Below are 8,958 nucleotides of genomic sequence, written 5' to 3' on the forward strand. Positions count from 1 at the left end.
CACCTTCCTCCCCCAGGAGGAGCCGCACGGGAGTGCATCACAAGGATCTGCTGGGTTTGGAGACTCCACCCGGGGTCAGGTGCCAGAGATAGAAACGCGCAGTCACAGGCCGGGTGAGCACGGAGTGCAGCCGGAGACGGGGAGATGGGAGTGACTGACAGCTTTTCTCTGGGGGCTCACTGAGGAGTGGGGCCCCGAGTTCTCGGCTCCTACGGGGCGGAGACTGGGAGGCCACCATTTTCACTCTCCGCCTCCAAAGCTGTACGGAAAGCTCACAGGGAACAAAAGCCCCAGAGAGCAAACCCGAGCAGATTACTTAGCCGGGACGGGGCAAGGGCGGGGCAATTCCGCCTCCGGCAGAGACATTTGGAAACCACGGCAACAGGCCCCTCCCCAGAAGATCAGCGAGAACAGCCAGCCAAGACCAAGTTTACCAATCAATGAGAATGGCAGAACTCCAGCGCTAAGGGAATACTGCACCTAGAATTCATGGCTTTTTTACCATGATTCTTTAGTCTTTCAAAGTTAATTTTTTTAACTGTCTTTTTTCTTTTTTTTTTCTTTTTGAATTTTTCTTTTTCCCTTTTTCAACCAACATCTTATCAATCCCTTTTTTTAAAAAAATATTTTTATTTTTCATTTTTAGAGTCATATTCTATCCCTTCATAGTAGTTACCCGTATTTTTGGCTTATATATATAAGTTGTTCTCTCTTTAAAATTTTGAGACAGTTTCTTCTAACAGATTAAAATATACCCTAAATCTCTACTATATGGTGTTTTCTATTCCCCTGCCTGATCACATCCTCTCCCTTTTTTTTGCTTTTTTCTTTTTTTAAATCCTCTTTCTTTTTTCAAACAACTTCTTATCAATTCCCTTTATAAAAATTTTATAATTCCATCCTTACAGTCATATTCCATCCCTTCATCATATCAACCCTTCTTTTTGTACATATATAAGTTTTTCTTTCTTTAAAATTTTGGGAGGCACTTTCTTCTAAAAGACCAAAATACACCCCAAATCTAGTGTGTGGCACTGATCTATATACCAGCCTGATCATATTTGATCACATTCTGGTTTTGTTGTTGTTGTTGTTGTTTTCTTTTGTTTTTGTTTTTATCTTTATCTTTATCTTTTTCTTTTTTTTCCTTCTCTTTTTTCTCTCTTTGCCCTTGTTATCCCACTACTTCAGGTCTTTTCTGATTTGTTTAGAGTATATTTTCTGGGGATGTTGTTACTCTGCTAGCATTTTGTTCTCTCATTAATCTATTCTCCTCTGCACAAAATGACAAGATGGAAAAAATCACCTCAACAAAAAGAACAAGAGGTAGTACCGACTGCCAGGGACCTACTCAATACGGACATTAGTACGATGTCAGATCTAGAGTTCAGAATCATCACTTTAAAAATACTAGCTGGGCTTGAAAAAAATATAGAAGTTATTAGAGAAACCCTTTCTGGAGAAGTAAAAGAGCTAAAATCCAACCAAGTAGAAATCAAAAAGGCTATTAATGAGGTGCAATAAAAAATGGGGGCGCTAACTGCTAGAATAAATGAGGCAGAAGAGAGAATCAGTAATATAGAAGATGAAATGATGGAAAATAAAGAAGCTGAAAAAAAGAGAGATAAACAACTACTGGATCACGAGGGCAGAATTCGAGAGATAAGCGATACCATAAGATGAAACAACATTAGAATAATTGGGATCCCAGAAGAAGAAGAAAGAGAGAGAGGGGCAGAAGGTATAATGGAGCAAATTATAGCAGAGAACTTCCCTAATTTGGGGAAAGAAACAGGCATGAAAATCCAGGAAGCACAGAGAACCCCGCTCAAAATCAATAAAAATAGGTCAACCCCCCGACATCTAGTAGTAAAACTTACGAGTCTCATAGACAAAGAGAAAATCCTTAAAGCAGCTTGGGAGAAGAGATATGTAACCTACAAGGGTAGAAACATTAGATTGGCAACAGACCTATCCACAGAGACTTGGCAGGCCAGAAAGGACTGGCAGGATATATTCAGAGCACTAAATGAGAAAAATATGCAGCCAAGAATACTCTATCCAGCTAGGCTGTCATTGAAAATTGAAGGAGAGATAAAAAGCTTCCAGGACAAACAAAAACTAAAGGAATTTGCAAACACAAAACCAGCCCTACAGGAAATCTTAAAAGGGGTCCTCTAAGCAAAGAGAGACCCTAAAAGCAACATAGACCAGAAAGGAACACAGACAATGTACGGTAACAGTCACCTTACAGGCAATACAATGGCACTAAATTCGTATCTTTCAATAGTTACCCTGAATGTAAATGGGCTAAATGCCCCAATCAAAAGACACAGGCTAAAAGACTGGATTAAAAAACAAGACCCATCAATATGCTGTCTGCAAGAGACTCATTTTAGACCCAAAGACACTCCCAGATTGAAAGTGAGGGGGTGGAAAACCATTTACCGTGCTAATGGACACCAAAAGAAAGCTGGGGTGGCAATCCTTATATCAGCCAAATTAGATTTTAACCCAAAGACTGTAATAAGAGATGAGGAAGGACACTATATCCTACTTAAAGGGTCTATCCAACAAGAAGATCTAACAATTGTAAATATCTATGCCCCTAACATGGGAGCAGCCAATTATATAAGGCAATTCATAACAAAAGCAAAGAAACACATCGACAACAATACAATAATAGTGGGGGGACTTTAACATCCCCCTCACTGAAATGGACAGATCATCTAAACAAAAGATCAACAAGGAAATAAAGACTTTAAATGACACACTGAAGCAAATGGACTTCGCAGACATATTCAGAACATTCCACCCCAAAGCAACGAAATACACATTCTTCTCTAGTGCCCATGGAACATTCTCCAGAATAGATCACATCCTAGGTCATAAATCAGGTCTCAACCGGTACCAAAAGATTGGGATCATTCCCTGCCTATTTTCAGACCACAATGCTTTGAAACTAGGACTCCATCACAAGAGGAAAGTCAGAAAGAACTCAAATACATGGAGGCTAAAGAGCATCCTACTGAAGAATGAATGGGTCAACCAGGAAATTAAAGAAGAATTAAAAAATTCATGGAAACCAATGAAAAGGAAAACACAACTGTTCAAAATTTTTGGGATGCAGCAAAGGCAGTCCTAAGAGGAAAGTATATAGCAATACAAGCCTTTCTGAAGAAACAAGAAAGGTCTCAAGTACACAACCTAACCCTACACCTAAAGGAGCTGGAGAAGGAACAGCAACTAAAGCCTAAACCCAGCAGGAGAAGAGAAATAATAAAGATCAGAGCAGAAATCAATGAAATAGAAACCAAAAGAATGGTAGAATAGATCAACGAAACTAGGAGCTGGTTCTTTGAAAGAATTAACAAGATTGATAAACCCCTGGCCAGATTTATCAAAAAGAAAAGAGAACAGACCCAAATCAACAAAATCGTGAATGAAAGAGGAGAAATCACAACCAACACCAAAGAAATACAATCAATTATAAGAACATATGATGAGCAACTCTATGCCAGCAAATTAGATAACCTGGAAGAAATGGAGGCATTCCTAGAGATGTATCAACTACCAAAACTGAACCAGGAAGAAAGAGAAAAACTGAACAGACATATAACCACTAAGGAAATTGAAGCAGTCATCAAAAGTCTCCCAAAACATAAAAGCCCAGGGCCAGATGGCTTCCCAGGGGAATTCTACCAAACATTTAAAGAATTAATACCTTTTCTTCTGAAAGTGTTCCAAAAAATAGAAATGGAAGGAAAACTTCCAAACTCATTCTATGAGGCCAGCATTACTTTGATCCCAAAACCAGACAAAGACCCTGTCAAAAAGGAGAATTACAGACCAATATCCCTGATGAACATGGATGCAAAAATTCTCACCAAAATATTAGCCAATAGGATCCAACAGTACATTAAAAGGATTATTCACCACGACCAAGTGGGATTTATGCCTGGGCTGCAAGGTTGGTTCAACATCCGCAAATCAATCGATGTGATACAATATATTAACAAAAGAAAGAACGAGAATCATATAATCCTCTCAATAGATGCAGAAAAAGCATTTCACAAAGTACAGCATCCTTTCTTCATCAAAACTTTTCAGAACATAGACATAGAGAGTACATACCTCAGTATCATAAAAGCCATCTATGAAAAACCTACACCGAATATCATTCTCAATGGGGAAAAACTGAGAGCTTTCCCCCTAAGGTCAGGAACATGGCAGGGATGTCCACTATCACCACTGCTATTCAACATAGTATTAGAAGTCCTAGCCACAGCAATCAGACAACAAAAAGAAATCAAAGGCATCCAAATCGGCAGAGAAGAAGTCAAACTCTCACTCTTTGCAGATGATATGATACTTTATGTGGAAAACCCAAAAGACTCCACCCCAAAACTGCTAGAACTCACAGGAATTCAGTAAAGTAGCAGGATATAAAAACAATGCACAGAAATCAGTGACATTCCCATACACCAACAACAAGACAGAAGAAAGAGAAATTCAGGAGTCGATCCCATTTACAATTGCACCCAAAACCATAAGATACCTAGGAATAAATCTAACCAAAGAGGCAAAGAATCTGTACTCAGAAAACTATAAAATACTCATGAAAGTAATTGAGGAAGACACAAAGAAATGGAAAAACATTCCATGCTCATGGATTGGAAGAACAAATATTGTGAAGATGTCAATGCTACCTAGAGCAATCTACACATTTAATGCAATCCTCATCAAAATACCATCCACTTTTTTCAAAGAAATGGAACAAATAACCCTAAAATTTGTATGGAACCAGAAAAGACCCCGCATAGCCAGAGGAATATTGAAAAAGAAAAGCAAAGCTGGCGGCATCACAATTCCAGACTTCCAGCTCTATTACAAAACTGTCATCATCAAGACAGTATGGTACTGGCACAAAAACAGGCACATAGATCAATGGAACAGAATAGAGAGCCCAGAAATGGACCCTCAACTCTATGGTCCACTAATCTTCGACAAAGCAGGAAAGAATGTCCAATGGAACAAAGACAGTCTCTTCAACAAATGGTGTTGGGAAAATTGGACAGCCACATGCAGAAGAATGAAACTGGACCATTTCCTTACACCACACACAAAAAGAGACTCCAAATGGTTGAAAGACCTCAATGTGAGACAAGAGTCCATCAACATCCTAAAGGAGAACACAGGCAGCAACCTCTTCGATCTCATCCACAGCAACTTTTTCCTAGAAACATCACCAAAGGCAAGGGAAGCAGGGGCAAAAATGAACTATTGGGACCTCATCAAGATAAAAAGCTTTTACACAGCAAAAGAAACAGTCAACAAAACCAAAAGACAACTGACAGAATGGGAGAAGATATTTGCAAATGACATATCAGAGAAAGGGCTAGTATCCAAAATCTATAAAGAACTCATCAAACTCAGCACCCAAAGAACAAAGAATCCAATCAAGAAATGGGCAGAAGACATGAACAGACATTTTTCCAAAGAAGACATCCAAATGGCCAACAGACACATGAAAAAGTGCTCAACATTGCTCGGCATCAGGGAAATCCAAATCAAAACCTCAATGAGATACCACCTCACACCAGTCAGAATGGCTAAAATTAACAAGTCAGGAAACGACAGATGTTGGCGGGGATGCGGAGAAAGGGGAACCCTCCTACACTGTTGGTGGGAATGCAAGCTGGTGCAGCCACTCTGGAAAACTGTATGGAGGTTCCTCAAAAAGTTGAAAATAGAGCTACCTTATGATCCAGCAATTGCACTACTGGGTATGTACCCCAAAGATACAAAAGTAGGGATCGAAGGGGTACGTGCACCCCGATGTTTAAAGCAGCAATGTCCACAATAGCCAAACTGTGGAAAGAACCAAGATGTCCATCGACAGACGAATGGATAAAGAAGATGTGGTGTATATATATACAATGGAATATTATGCAGCCATCAAAAGGAATGAGATCTTGCCATTTGCAACGACGTGGATGGAACTGGAGGGTATTATGTTGAGTGAAATAAGTCAAAAAGAGAAAGACATGTATCATATGATCTCACTGATATGAAGAATTCTTAATCTCAGGAAACAAACTGAGGGTTGCTGGAACGGGGGGTGGGGTGGGAGGGATGGGGTGACTGGGTGATAGACACTGGGGAGCATATGTGCTCTGGTAAGCGCTGTGAATTGTGCAAGACTGTTGAATCTCAGATCTGTACCTCTGAAACAAATAATGCAATATATGTTAAGAAAAAAAAAAAGAAGAAGGTAGCGGGAGGGGAAGAATGAAGCGGCTGAAATCAGAGGGGTAGACGAACCATGAGAGACAATGGACTCTGACAAACAAACAGGGTTCTAGGGGGGAGGGGGGTGGGAGGATGGGTTAGCCTGGTGGTGGGTATTGAGGAGGGCACATTCTGCATGGAGCAATGGGTGTTATGCACAAACAATGAATCATGGAACACTTCATCTAAAACTAATGATGTAATGTATGGGGATTAACATAAGAATAATAAATAAATAAATAAATAAATAAATAAATAAATAACTCAGAGACACATAGCAAGTAGATAGAAGCGCCCTTACAGATCAGTGATTCGAAGTTGGGCCCTCTCTTGACATCTCAGGGTCAGAGCATGGACTTCAGAAAGTGACTGGGTTAGTCTTGAGTTCACTGCTTTTAACTGTTTCCTAGGAGAGTTCTTTAACTTCTCTAAGATTCAGTTTTCTCATCTACAAAATTAGGATAATAATAGTACCTCCTAAAATTTTCATGGAGATTAAATATTATATAAAGTACTAGTGCAGAACTCAAAGGTATTAACTATCAGGAATACTCCAAATCAGGAAACTAATTGGGTATAAAGCTGTGACTTCATCTCAAATTTTCTTGTTAATATCCATACCATCTTTAGAAATATATGATCTATTTTGAGAAAAAAGATAAATGGCCAAAAAATGGCACTGACCCCTTTTGTTTTTCCTTCGCATGACTGCTTCAGCTACAATTTAAAAGACTCATCAAAATTTCCCAAGGAAATTGCCCAGTCAAAAACATAGTCTTGGGCTATAAAATATGGCACATACAGTCCATAGTCCATCAAACTCTGACATGGAATGAATCTTCAATGAACATAAAGCTCCTTCATGAGCCTTCCCTCCTGGATCTTGGTACCTTTAAGATGTAATTGTTAGAAGAAAATCCTGCTGATGTAGATCTTTCTTTATGTTAGATGGCTTCATATGTTTTGCCTCATACACAAAAAAATGGAGTTTGTATAACAGCAGTGCATTCCTTAGACTTCTCTGGTCTTTTCAACACTTTTATTCTCCTTATTTTTTCACAGTTTGATAGTTTATTTATTTAAGATATTTATTTAACACCTACTAAAAGCACTGTGCTAGGTATGGTTTAGGTAATAGCCACTGATCTGGAAGAGTCACAGCTAAATGGAGGATGGAAATTGATGTCATGAAAAAGTTGTGAAGGTTTTAATTGCTTATTTCATTCATTTTGGATATTACCACCAAATTAGCTACATTATCATTAAGGAATAGTTCTTTATTATTTGAAGTTATCCCTAGGAAACCCTAAGTAAAAATGTTAACTTAAAAACTGTTTATCACTTTTGAAATGTGTCATCTGACTTATTTCAATTCCATAAACACTTGCACACTCAAGCAAGGCACTGTGCTAAGCACTACACTTCTTTGAAGCCACACATTATGTGGAACAAGGACAGACTGAGAGTACTCTTGTTGGTATGATTAACACATAGTAAGCCCCAACACAGGTTTAAATAGCAGGAGAAAAATTCACACATGGCACTCAATAATTTTTCGATCTAATGATGGAAATGAAGACACACAAGTAACAGTAAAACAAGGTCAACTTACACAAGTACTAAATTATGGAATATGCAGGTAGGTATGGAAAGTTAAGCAGATGACCTTTGTTTGGATAATCAAAAAAGTTTTCCTAAAACAACTGACATTTTAAATGAGCTTCAAAGGTTGAAAAGAATAGACAGGTCCATGGAAATAAAAGTCCCTAGGCAAGAAGAATGGAATAAATATAAGCTTGTGATCTTGAAAGCACGTGGTAGTAGTGGATGGACAAGTGGGAGGAGATAACTCCTATCGAACACAGACCCTAGAGTTTAATACAATAGATCTATATTCTATTTGTCTTTAGGTTCCTGCAACCTCTCATGTATCTGGCACCTGCCCCAGAGTTACTGGTGAAGGGAAGGAAGAAAGTTTGGCCAGGAAGACAGGAAGGGAAGGAAGGAGAAAAAGAAGAAGAAAGAGAGGAAAGTAGGAACCAATCAGAATGGGTATCTCATAAATGTCTCATAAATGAATCCTGGTTTAATCAATGTGAAAAAGAAGAAAATGAGTATCTGAAAAATATGAACACTGAATATATGTAATGATTTTAAGGAATTGTTCAATTTTATGTGTGATAATAGTATTGTGATTATGTTTTAAGTCCTTATAGAGATTCTTTTGTATTAATAACCATTGACTATGATTAATGGGTATGTGGGGATACACAATATATTTTCTTATGCATAATTTGGAAATTTTATATAACAATCTTAACAAAAAAAGAACAAATGCCTTCAGAAGACTTGATTTTGGGATGCCTGGGTGGCCCACTCAGTTAAGCATCTGCCTTCAGCTCAGGCATGATCCCAGGGTTCTGGGATCAAGTCCCACATCTACCTTCTTGCTCAGCAGGGAGCCTGCTTCTCCCTCTGCCTGTCGCTCCCCCTGCTTGTACTCTCTCCCACACTCTCTCTCTGGCAAATAAATAAATAAAATCTTTTTAAAATAAATAAAAATAAAACAGCATTTACTTTAAAAAAAGACTTGATTTTAAAAGGTCTACAATAAGTTCTATAGTGAAATAAGAAGTTCTATAATAGATTTTTACCATGAAAACTCTC

Source organism: Mirounga leonina, unplaced genomic scaffold (assembly GCF_011800145.1).
Source record: "Mirounga leonina isolate KUSES-001 unplaced genomic scaffold, KU_Mleo_1.0 Mir_92, whole genome shotgun sequence".
NCBI lineage: Eukaryota > Metazoa > Chordata > Mammalia > Carnivora > Phocidae > Mirounga > Mirounga leonina.